Here is a 12,414-nt window from a genome sequence, read left to right as displayed (position 1 = left end):
TGGGAAATAGATGGGGAAATAGTGGAAACACTGTCAGACTTTATTTTTCTGGGCTCCAAAATCACTGCAGATGGTGACTGCAGCCATGAAATTAAAAGACGCTTACTCCTTGGAAGGAAAGTTATGACCAACCTAGATAGCATATTCAAAAGCAGAGACATTACTTTGCCAACAAAGGTTTGTCTAGTCAAGGCTATGGTTTTTCCTGTGGTCATGTATGGATGTGAGAGTTGGACTGTGAAGAAGGTTGAGCACCGAAGAATTGATGCTTTTGAACTGTGGTGTTGGAGAAGACTCTTGAGAGTCCCTTGGACTGCAAGGAGATCCAACCAGTCCATTCTGAAGGAGATCAGCCCTGGGATTTCTTTGGAAGTAATGATGCTAAAGCTGAAACTCCAGTACTTTGGCTACCTCATGCGAAGAGTTGACTTACTGGAAAAGACTCTGATGCTGGGAGGGATTGGGGGCAAGAGGAGAAGGGGACGACAGAGGATGAGATGGCTGGATGGCATCACTGACTTGATGGACGTGAGTCTGAGTGAACTCTGGGAGTTGGTGATGGACAGGGAGGCCTGGCGTGCTGCGGTTCATGGGGTCACAAAGTGTCGGACACGACTGAGCAACTGATCTGATCTGATCTGATGTATAAAATAGATAAGTAGCATAGTAGCTCAGACAGTAAAGAATCTGCCTGCAATGCAGGAGACCTGGGTTCGACCCCTGGGTGGGGAAGATCCCCTGGAGAAGGAAATGGCAACCCACTCCAGTATTTCTGCCTCTAGGTTTCCATGGACAGAAGAGCCTGGTGGGCTACAGTCCATGTGGTTGCAAAGAGTTGGACATGACTGAGCAATTAACACTTTCACAAGAATATATTTACAGCACAGGGAAATAAAGACATTAGTTTGTAACAACTTTAAATGGGGAGTAAAATCTATAAAAAGAGTGAATCATTATTCTGTCCGTGTGAAATTAATATTGCCAAGCAATTATATTTCAAGAAAAAAACCTCTAAGAAGCACTCATGAGTGAGCAAGCAGGTAGTGAAGAAGAAAGAATACAGGCCTTAGTTGCTTTTGAGGAGAAAAGTAATTTTAAAAACAGGAACATTTAATGCTACCACTAGGTCAAACCAAGAGGGGCCTCTGTCCTGAGCCCCACATCACAGAGGGCCCTGCTTTGGCTTTCCTATGGCCGTGGCCCTTCCCAGAGCAAGGAGTCTACTGGGTCATGTGGGTGTGCCCTCCAGAGCCTGTATTTTACTCCTATCCCTCAGACCACACTTCTGTTATCTGAGATCCCAGAATTTCCTGCCTAAAACCCCAAAGTCCCCTTTCAGTCCTGTACAGGTCTCTTTCTAAGTCTACCTTTTGGAAGAAAGAACATGCTGGTGTGGGGGGTGGCGTAGGGGAAGGAGCAGCTATTTGCAAAAGACAGACAAAACCTGAACACTGGACCAAGGTGTCCACAAGCATGAGCACAGGCTCTTCACAATATAGGTAGGGAACCTAGGAGAAGAGAAGTGGTCTAGGGGACAGAGGCTGGGCCATGGCTCAGCTATGCCTATGTCACCATATTCTGATACGGAACTAGGAGGAGCCTAAGAATTTTAAATTTAAATCTTTTTAAAGTCTTCCAAATTATTATCAAAATATATTTTTCAACCTAGATGGATAGAACAGGTTTTATTTCTAGTTTGATTCGTAACTTTTAGAATATTCAGATGGAGGGTACCATAGGCCCTGCCAATGTTTGGGTGGGGCCCGGCAGTATACCCTTAATGCAAATAAAACTATAGGCTGATAAGAAAGAACCTTGGTGCTTTTAACTACAGACAGGCTCCCACTGAGGCCACCTTCACTATGTATTAGAAAACCATGGTATTAATTTATTATGTCAGAGGAGCACTTCTTATTTTGATTATGCCACTTCCCTTTTTTGAAAGTTATTAACTGGGGAGACAAAGGCGATGAGAGTGTAGAAACATGTTCTCTTTGTAACAAGAAGACTTTTACCACTAGAGTGAATCAGATTTGAAGTACTTGTAGGATTATCACACTTGGTCCATATACATGCTGAAAGTCTCTCATACTTAAATGAAAGTATATTTTAGAACAGTGATGGTGAAAAGCAGAAAACCATTCCTGTGAATTAAGGAGCTTACCCATCTCAAACAAGGACTGTTTTTTTTCTCAGGAGGACCAGCAACCACCATCTTCACCTGTGTCTGTGAGCAAAAATACCAGGAAGACAAGGGCAGGGCCAGACACATGGGCTGGGTACAGGAAGACAGAGTGTGGAAAGGAGGCCAGCAGGGGGCGCTGTCATGCTTAATCTACGCCAGGGAACCTTTTACACCTAGCTGACTCCAAGGCTGGGGCTACCAGCGAACTGTTTCTAAGCGAAGAGCCCAGAGATGGACATTGTTGAAGAGGACAGTGTGCTGAGTTTCCCTTCCTATTGTCTACACTAACCATTTTAGTTCTTGAAAAATGTCCAGAAATCTTGGATTTTGATTTTCTTCTCTTTGTCCACTTCCAAACTCTCTGGGAAAAACAAGCTCTAGTTGTAAGCACTCATGAAAACCCAACTTCATACATAGGCTCTCTGAAATACTGAAGGCATATTCTGGGGAGAGGGAGCACATCACCCTCTAGGAGCTAGTCTAGGAGCTTTATTTTCCTGATATAGAAATCCAGTATGTTCATCATGACATGAAATGAGACATTCTGTTAGCTGGTATTCTATCGTTTTTTCTACTTCCTACCATGAACGAGGGCTTCCCTTGTGGCTCAGCTGGTAAAGAATCGCCTGTGATACGGGAAACCTGGGTTTGATCCCTGGATTGGGATGATCCCCTGGAGAAGGGAAAGGCTACCCACTCCAGTATTCAGGCCTAAAAAATTCCATGGACTGTATATATAGTTCATGGAGTTGCAAAGAGTCAGACATAACTGAGCAACTTTCACTTCACCACGAATGAAGGATTGATGCTGAAACTGAAGCTTTAATACTTAGGCCACCTGATGCAAAGAGCCCACTCACTGGAAAAGGCCTGTGGCTTGGAAAGATTGAGGGCAGGAGGAAAAGGGGATGACAGAGAATGAGATGGATTGGATAGCATCAGTGTTTCGATGGACATGAGTTTCAGCAAATGCCAGGAGATGGTGAGGGACAGGGAAGCCTGGCACGCCGCAGTCCATGGGGCTGCAAAGAGTTGGATTGTGACTTAGTGCTTGAACGACAACGACAATCTTGAATGAGTATTTTGGGGGCATCTATTGCTGCATTGTGTTTAAACCAGATCTCTAAGCAAAACTCCATTCCCTGAAGAGGATGTGAGGAGAGGTTAGAGCCCAGAGCAAGCCACGAAGGAAACCAAGTAGAGGAAGCTAATGCACAGGGATCCATCCCAGAGGGACAAGGTTGCAGCTCTGAGGTGCTGAGTCAATAGATGCTTTTCTCAAATGCGAGGAGAGTAAGGAGCAGAATAATAAACCAGGAAAGAGGAAAAAAAATTGGAAAATATCTACAGAGATAATTCTTAGAAACTTGGAGGATGAAGTGTAGGAGAAAGGTTTTCCGGGGGGTCACTTTTATCATTTATTTTCAAGTTGTTAGAATTGTGCTAATGTAGAGGAGCAGATTTACAGCTAAAAGCAAACTGCAAATTCTAAAAACATAATTTTGATTTAGGTCTAGTCTGTGGGTGGGTACAGAGGAACTGAAGGGTATAATTTGTTGTTGTTGTTGTTTTCTGGCAGATTAAGCTTCCCAATTGCAATTTGCTTAGACTAATACTCTATTTAGTTTGCTAACTAACAAAAAGTGGAAAGGGGAAGGGTGGTAGGACTATCAAGATGCAACCTGCAAAACAGAGGAAAGAAGCCTTGCCCTGGAACAACATAATGAAAGCTTTCACACCAGGCATCTAGTTTGTGTATGACTGCGAGTGTGCATGCATTTGGGGGGAGTTGTAAAGTACAGACAGAAATAAATTAGTCCATGTTTTGAAACTATCTATAAACAATTTATGCAGTGAAAAACTAAAATGTGGATTGAACTCATTTGGTTATCTGGAGTGAGACTGACCCACTTTCTACAGTCAGCTCTACCACTGACTAGTTCTGATATCGGGTGACTTTCAATCTGTATTTTCCTTATGGGTGAAATGGGGACACGAAGAGATCCTTTGCAAGATTTCGGTGAATATTAAATAAGAATGTAAAGCATTCGGCACAGTAACTGTCACCAGGCCAGTCCTCAATTAGAAAAAAATATTAATAAAAAGTAAGCTTTGTTATAAATAATAAAACTTTTGACAAGCACTCATTATACTTGTTAAGTCACTACTGTTCCAAGATGTGCTTTTTTCCTGCAAATGATTTTAACTTGTGATATAATCCCTTTTAAAATATTCCATAAGTGAGTGAATGAGTGAGTGAAGCCACTCAGTTGTGTCTGACTCTTTGCGACTCCATGGACTGTAGCCCACTAGGCTCCTCCATCCATAGAATTTTCTAGGCAAGAGTACTGGAGTGGGTTGCCATTTCCTTCTCCAGGGGTTCTTCCTGACCCAGGGATCGAACCTGGGTCTCCCACATTGCAGGCAGACACTTTACCATCTGAGCCACCAGGGAATCCCAAAATTTTCTATAACAAGTCTATTATTCAACAAGTAAATTTTCAGTGTATTCCCTTGATGCACTAGAATAATAGTGCTCACTGAAATCTATTTATCGTTAATTTGATTTTGAGCATTCATGCTTGTTTACAATGGTTGTACTTTTATCAAATGGAACTTTTTCACTCAATTTTTATCCTAAAGGCTTGCCTGTGAATTATTATTGCTCTTCTCCACTTTTTAGGTTTTAAACAGTTTTTGTCCTTTCCTTCTGAGTATATCTGTTTTACTGAAGCCAAGACAGTTTTCTTTTAATGGTAAATCCTTAAGAGGGCCTTAATTTTTTCACTAAAAATATTACTAAAATATTATATTTTTAATATTGATATTCACAACCAAAAATTAAAGCATGTTTTGGTTCCTAATTTTATTTCAAAAAGTTGATTAAATAGATGTCTTAGATATTTTATTAAGTATAATTAAATCATGATAAAGACAATTTAAATATACTTAATACATTAAATCTAAAAAATGTTTGTCACAAAAAGTCATTTTATGCAGCAATACAAATTTGTAGATTCAATGACTATACTAACACAATGTATATTTTAAAGTAATAAAGCATGTATGCCATAAACTTCCAAATATACTTCAAATAGTCATAAAATCCAAATAAAAGGATATTTTTCTGCTCAATTTTCTGTGTCAAAGCTGCACAGAAAACCTTATGATTTTTAAAAGAATTTAACAAGTGTGCAAACAGATGCAACTTGTTTATTTTATTCCTTCTCTTAAAATTTTATCACTGCCAGAAAGTCTATTGGCATATTTATAATATTTAAATAAAATTTTAAAAATTGCATAAATTTTAGCAGTAAATAAATGGTTTCCTTTTTATCACCCAGACAAAAAATAAAAATAATAATATCATTTTTGAAATGCAAATACTTTAAATAACTTGCTAGTTGGTGTTATGTAGTAGCAGGCTGACATTTAGAAGAAAACTCATAGTGGTGATGCTCTTTTATTTGGGAGTTCCATTACATGGTGGCCTTCATTTCAACAACTGAAACAGTGCTAGAGCGAATGCAAAAATGAAACTGTATGTTTGTATACAGTGTTAATATAATAAAACATGATGTATTGGTCTCTCCTGCTAGCTCAAATAATGTAAATAATTTTAATTTAAAAACATGTATTGAATTCACATTAATGAAAAGATATATTGTCCCTTAAGCTACTTTAAAAGGGAAACCTTTCCCCTTGAGTCTGGATCTATTTAGCTGACTCTCTTTAGTCACTAAGTCATGTCTGACTCTTTGTGACTCCATAGACTATAGCCCATTAGGCTTCTCTGTCCATGGGATTTCAAGGCAAAAAGACTGGAGTGGGTTGCCATTTCCTTTTCCAGGGGATCTTCCCAATCCAGGGATTGAACCCATGTCTCCTGCACTGCAGGCAGACTTTTTATGGCTGAGCCACCAGGGAAGCCCCTTAGCTGTCTGATATCTGTCCCACATACACCTATAAATGTAAAACAAATGTCCAGTAAGTTTGTGACTATTTTTCCACTTTCCCATCACTGATATCTGAACTATTCTTGCTTCAGTCTCATTCTATCCTTTAGCAGGTAACAAGCATGGCAGAATATCAGCAAGGGTTAATCGTGCCAGGGTGCTTGGCTTCCGAACCTGATTTTATAATCTAGTAGCTGTGTGACTCTGTGTGACTTGATGTCTCTGTGTTTCATTTCACTGTTTGTAAAATGAGTTAAAATAATATTCACTCACAAATGAATATTATTCTTTAAGTATTCCTTAAGTATTATTAATATAATAGTAATAATGTATTATTCTTTAAGTATTCATGTCCGACTCTTTGCGACACCATGGATTATACAGTTCAGGGAATTCTTCAGGCCAGAATACTGGTATGGGTAGCCTTTCCCTTCTCCAGAGGGTCTTCCCAACCCAAGGGATCAAACCCAGGTTTTCCACATTGCAGGCAGATTCTTTATGAGCTGAGCCACCAGGGAAGCCCTAAGTATTCCTATATCCCTTTAATTTTCCTTTGCAGTATTTCCCAGAATTTATAGCTATATAGTTATGTGAACATTTAACAAATATGAATCCACTGCTAAAATATAAGTTCCATGAATACAGTGTCAAAATTCATCTTGTTCATTACTATATCCTAAACATTACAGAATAAATGTGTAAGACTGTGTGGATCATGACAAACTATGGAAAATTCTTAGAGATGGGAATACCAGACCACCTTACCTGCCTCCTGAGAAACCTGTATGCAGGTCAAGAAACAATAGAACCAGACATGGAATGACAAAGTGGGTGAAAATTGGAAAAGGACTATGTAAAGGTTTTATATTGTCACCCTGCTTATTTAACTTCTACGCAGAGTACATTATGCAAAATGCTGGGCTGGATGAAGCACAAGCTGGAATCAAGATTGCCAGAAGAAATATCAATAATCTCAGATATGCAGATGACATCACCCTAATGGCAGAAAGCGAAGAGGAACTAAAGGGCCTCTTGATGAAAGTAAAAGAGGAGAGTGAAAAGGCTGGTTTGAAACTCAACATGGATCATGTCATCTGGTTCCATCACTTTATGGCAAATAGATGGGGAAACTATGGAAACTGACAGATTTTATTTTCTTGTGCTAAGATCACTGCAGATGGTGACTACAGCCATGAAATTAAAAGACACTTGCTCCTTGGAAGAAAAACTATGACAAACCTAGACATCACTTTTCTGACAAAGGTCTATATAGTCAAAGATATGGTTTTTCCAGTAGTCATGTATGGATATGAGAGTTGGACCATAAAGAAGGCTGAGTGCCAAAGAATTGATGCTTTTGAACTGTGGTGCCGGAGAAGAATTTTGAGAGTCCCTTGGACATCAAGATCAAGCCAGTCAATCCTTTTTTTTTTTTTTTTTTAAAGCCAGTCAATCCTAAAGGAAATTAACCCTGAAAATTCATTGGAAGGGCTGATGCTAAAGCTGAAGCTCCAATGATCTGGTCACCTGATGCGAAGAGACGACTTATTGGAAAAGACCCTGATGCTGGGAAAGACTGAAGGCAGGAGGAAAAGGGAGCAACAGAGGATGAAATGGTTGGATGGCATCACTGACTCAATGGACCTGATTTCCAGCAAACTCTGGGAGACAGTGAAGGACAGGGAAGGATAGTGTGCTGCAGTCCATGGGGTTGTAAAGAGTGGAACACGACAGAGCGACTGAACAACAACAAAGATGCATAAGAAGTATTTGTTAAATAAATGAATACATTAATTTTAGAGATACGTCAGAGAATCACCCTAAGTGAACATGATTTGCCCAAGATTATACTACCATAAGTTATAGAACTGTAGGCAGAGTTCAATTCTTCTGATGCAAAGTCCTCCATTATTTCCAGGCATTAAATCTATAACAACACAAATCATACAAAGCACTGTGCAATTATTATTCTGCAGGTTCTAGAATGAAAAGGAAAAGTATAAATTAGAGAGAAAAGGAGTATCTAACGTAGTCTGAGGGAAACTGGATCTCTTAGAGGAAATGGTATTTAAGACATGAAAGAGTTAGAATGGGCAAAGAGAGTCAGGCAGACAGTTCTAGGTAAAACAACCATTTACACACTTGTCCAGTGATGAGAAAAACTTGAGTAAGAACAGAAAAAGGACTAATGTAATTGCAACAGAAGGACCTGGAAGAGAGAGGGTGAGTTTGATCAGAGAGAAAGGCCAGATCTTATACCACAGAAAGACTTTCGTTTCTTAACTAGCAGAAGATAAAGTCACTAAAGGGTTTTAAGAGGGTATAACACAATCAGGTTTGCATTTTCGTAAGATGATACTGCCTGCACTATGTGGAGTTTGGGAAAGGGCAGACTTAGCAACTGGTTGGACATGCAGGTCAAAACAGAAAGATACGTAAAGATGACGCTCACATATTCAACCTGATCCACAGGGAGAGTGCCGTTTACTGAGAAAGAACCATTAGTAGATAGATCAAGAGCTTAATTTCATTAAGGGTATGATAAACTCACACTAAATAGTGACAACTGTGGTTGTTATCACTGATGATTGAAAACCACTAGCTGCAATTGAGAGTAATGGTGAATTTTTATGGATTTCCATGGATTTTGGCCTGTGGTGTCATGCCCACTGTATACACAGGCACTTCTAGACCTTTTCTTTTGAAATGGAAGTCATCTAAGTAGTTAGGATTACAGCTGAGCCTTGACACATGAAAGCTTTTTTACCTCCAATCTGACTTCTAGGGTAGACTTAGTGTAACACATGAAAAGATACATGGGAAAACAGCCTTCCTTTCTCTCGCATTTCTTTCTCCTTTCCCCAAGAATCAAGAAATTTTAGATATGATAATATGACCATAGCTAACAAGTCTATAATGGCTTATTGTTCTATGAGGCATAAATGCTATAGGGAGATCAAACCTGTAAAATTAGCTTTACTTGATTTGGACTGAATAATGATGAGCACGGACAACTGAGAGGGTTTTCCTATAAACTGAGTAAGGAGATAGTAAGCAAAGAAATCAAGAGGTATGCTTAGATCTTTGATCTTAGAGAAGATCATTTTCTGATCTAGATTTTGTGTCATATTTTTGAATCATGTGGCAGTGTCTTATTCATTTACATTGTTTACATAAGGTAAAAAAAAAAAGCCATTTAGAATGTTTGTTGGCAGTATAGACTTTATAAAGCCATTTTAATTCTGGTGAGCCAGTACTTCCTGTACTAGCATATGAGGAAGTAGTTAAGTCTTCATGCCATGTCACTGGCTTACAGCCACAGCTTTTATTCCTTAAAGATGCAAGGAAAGCAAAGACCATGCCATCAGGATTAGCCACATGGTATTAATGAGAATCCCTATTATCATTATCCTGGTCATCCTGTTATAGAGGTCCTGGAGCATAGGAGGTATGTGCCAAATGCGTTAAATATACCAAAAGGGATGTCTATTTCAGAACTTTTTGGGTCCTGGGTTAAGGAAGTTTATAGTATTTAATCTACTTGCCAATCGGGCATTTTGCAACCAGACAATCAGAGAAGAACTAAGAAAAGAGGCACTGAGGGGAAGTCAAATCTAAGAAAAGTTCAGACTGCGTTGGTCACATGAGGATCTGCTTATAATTCAAAAGCTAAAATGAATCTTGCTTAATTCTCATATATACATAATTGGCATCATTTAGGCACAATCACCATTAAGAAACATACAAACACATGTAGATCAGCAAACAGCAAGGGATTTTAAAGAGGGAAAGTAGAATATTTTAACCAACATTCTAAATAAAATTCACATGTATTTTATTTATATTAGGATACTTACATAGGTCCTTGAGGTATTTTACTATATATTTTAATTTATACTTTGCCATCATATTTATAAAACTACTATTTTCTAATTTAAATAAGCACATATGCATAGTTTAAAAGTGAGTATGTCTTCTTGACTGCTTTGGGTGATAAAATGTAACACTGCCTAATCTGGTATAATCTAGCAAAATCTGGATTCAGTCAAAATCCAGTACAGTACAACAAAGTGAGCCAGTGCTGAATCATATAAGCATGTTCATCTATCCCTCAATATATTAACCAACCTTGTATATATTAACTTCAGCATTTTAGCTTTACAATATGTTGAACATATCAATGACATCTTGGCACTATCCAGAAATTATGAAGAAGAGAATTTTTTTTTCTACATCTTTAGTGATTAGGAGCATGGGTGTGAAAATCAGACTGAATACTTAAAAGAGGTCTCCACCGCTTGCTAGATATATAACCTTTTAATCTCTCTGTGCCTTAGCTTCCTTCCTGAACCTAAGATTCTCATCAGTAAAACAGTATGAGTTAGCACCTATCTCAAAGCGTTGTTATATGTATTAAATGCTTTATTATATATATAAGGGACTTAGGACTATGTTTGGCACATAGTAAGTGCTCCTGGAATGTTAGCTATCACTTTCATCATCATTGTTATTATCCTTCATTCTTTTCCTGGGCACTTGGATAGAGTCAACAAGATACATATTTAACTTTTTCCTCTCAGTTCCTAGCCCATAGCCTTATCAGAAGCATCAATCTTCCTTATTTTCCAGTCAATAATATTTTTATTTTTTAATTCAAGTATAGTTGATTTATAATACTGTGGTAGTTACAGGTATACAATAAAGTGATTTAGCTATATATATATATATATGCAGGTCAGGAAGCAGCAGTTAGAACTGGACATGCAACAACAGACTGGTTCCAAATAGGAAAAGGAGTACGTCAAGGCTGTATATTGTCACCCTGTTTATTTAACTTATATGCAGAGTACATCATGAGAAACGCTGGACTGGAAGAAACACAAGCTGGAATCAAGATTGCCGGGAGAAATATCAATAACCTCAGATATGCAGATGACACCACCCTTATGGCAGAAAGTGAAGAGGAACTCAAAAGCCTCTTGATGAAAGTAAAAGAGGAGAGTGAAAAAGTTGGCTTAAAGCTCAACATTCAGAAAACGAAGATCATGGCATCCGGTCCCATCACTTCATGGGAAATAGATGGGGAAACAGTGGAAACACTGTCAGACTTTATTTTTCTGGGCTCCAAAATCACTGCAGATGGTGACTGCAGCCATGAAATTAAAAGACGCTTGCTCCTTGGAAGGAAAGTTATGACCAACCTAGATAGCATATTCAAAAGCAGAGACATTACTTTGCCAACAAAGGTTCGTCTAGTCAAGGCTATGGTTTTTCCTGTGGTCATGTATGGATGTGAGAGTTGGACTGTGAAGAAGGCTGAGCACCGAAGAATTGATGCTTTTGAACTGTGGTGTTGGAGAAGACTCTTGAGAGTCCATTGGACTGCAAGGAGATCCAACCAGTCCATTCAGAAGGAGATCAGCCCTGGGATTTCTTTGGAAGTAATGATGCTAAAGCTGAAACTCCAGTACTTTAGCTACCTCATGTGAAGAGTTGACTCATTGGAAAAGACTCTGATGCTGGGAGGGATTGGGGGCAAGAGGAGAAGGGGACGCCAGAGAATGAGATGGCTGGATGGCATCACTGACTCGATGGACGTGGGTCTGAGTGAACTCCGGGAGTTGGTGACGGACAGGGAGGCCTGGCGTGCTGCAATTCATGGGGTTGCAAAGAGTCGGACACGACTGAGCGACTGATCTGATATCTATCTATCTATCTATCTCTGCAAACTTTTTTCTCAGTTCTTTTCCATTATATTTTATTATAAAACATTGGATAAATTTCCCTGTGCCATATGGTAAAACCTTGTTTATCTACTATATATACAGTAGTGTGCATCTGTTAAACCTATGTGTTAGTCGCTCAGTCAGGTCTAACTCTTTGTGGTACTATGGACTGTAGCCCACCAGGCTCCTCTGTCCATGGAATTCTCTCGGCAAGAATACTGGAGTGTGTTGCCATTCCCTTCTCCCGGAGATCTTGACCCAAGGATCGAATCCGGGTTTCTTGCATTGCGGGCAGCTTCTTTATTGTCTGAGCCACCAGGGAAGCCTGATTTACATTATTATTAATCCTATATTCCCCAATTTATCCCTCACCTGCTTTCCTTTTGGTAACCATAATTTTGTTTTCCACGTCTGTATGTCTGTTTTTGTTTTGTAAATAAATTTATTTGTAACTATTTTCTTTAGATTCCACATATAAATATATTTGTCTACATCTGATTTACTTCACTTGGTATGATAATTTCTAGGACCATCTATGTTGCTGCAA

At 38.9% G+C, this 12,414-nt stretch overlaps 1 protein-coding gene across 11 annotated transcripts in view; it reads right to left on the bottom strand.

The window, feature by feature from the left end:
- Positions 1 to 12,414, bottom strand: part of RFX3 (regulatory factor X3) — a 594,837-nt gene that overhangs the window by 18,343 nt on the left and 564,080 nt on the right. The window lies entirely within an intron of this gene.

Source organism: Bos grunniens, chromosome 8, assembly GCF_055505025.1.
Source record: "Bos grunniens cultivar Pamir isolate PY7600 chromosome 8, Bosgru_T2T1.0, whole genome shotgun sequence".
Classification (NCBI taxonomy): Eukaryota; Metazoa; Chordata; class Mammalia; order Artiodactyla; family Bovidae; genus Bos; species Bos grunniens.
The sequence above is the reverse complement of the archived record's forward strand: the minus strand, read 5'-3'. Positions and strand labels throughout refer to the sequence as shown.